Below are 723 nucleotides of genomic sequence, written 5' to 3'. Positions count from 1 at the left end.
TGGAGTTCAGTGACACTGATACAGCTCACTGTAGCCTTGACCTTCTGGGCTCCAGCAGTCCTCCTGCCTCAGTCTCTCAAGTAGCTGGGACCACAAACATGCACCACCACCCATCACTAATTTTTGTAATTTTGTAAAGAAGGGATCTCACTTTGTTGCTCAGGCTGGTCTCAAACTCCCGGCCTCAAGCGATCCTCCTGCCTTGGCCTCACAAAATGCTGGGATTACAGGCAAGAGCCACTGCACCCAGCCTATGAATAAAGCTTTTATTGGCACCAGGCAACGCCCACTTATTTACACCTGATCATGGTTGTTTTGGGCTATAGCCACAGAGTGGAGGAGTTAGGATGCAGACTGGCCTTTTAAGAAAAAGTCAAGCTCTGGCTGGGTACAGTGGCTCAGGCCTGAAATCCCAACACTTTGGAAGGCCGATGCAGGCAGATCACGAGGACAAGAGATTGAGACCATCCTGCCCAACATGGTGAAACCCCGTCTCTACTAAAAATACAAAAGATGAGCCGGGTGTGGTGGTGGGCGCCTGTAGTCCCAGCTACCTGGGAGGCTGAGGCAGGAGAATCACTTGAACCTGGGAGGCAGAGGTTGCAGTGAACCGAGATTGTGCCACTGTACTCCAGCCTGGTGACAGAGCGAGACTCTGTCTCAAACAAACAAACAAAAGAAAAAGTCAAGCTGACCCCTGGCTTCAGCTGTCGCTAGTTCACC

The 723-nt window shown here is 51.2% G+C and overlaps 1 protein-coding gene across 1 annotated transcript in view; it reads right to left on the bottom strand.

Annotated features, from left to right (window-relative positions):
- CCDC94 (coiled-coil domain containing 94) overlaps positions 1 to 723 on the bottom strand; it is a 24,428-nt gene that overhangs the window by 7,903 nt on the left and 15,802 nt on the right. The gene's annotated exons all lie outside the window — the stretch shown is intronic.

The sequence above is a fragment of the Mandrillus leucophaeus genome, unplaced genomic scaffold (assembly GCF_000951045.1).
Source record: "Mandrillus leucophaeus isolate KB7577 unplaced genomic scaffold, Mleu.le_1.0 Scaffold8, whole genome shotgun sequence".
Lineage (NCBI taxonomy): Eukaryota > Metazoa > Chordata > Mammalia > Primates > Cercopithecidae > Mandrillus > Mandrillus leucophaeus.
Note: the sequence above shows the minus strand (reverse complement) of the source record. Positions and strands in the feature narration are given on the sequence as shown.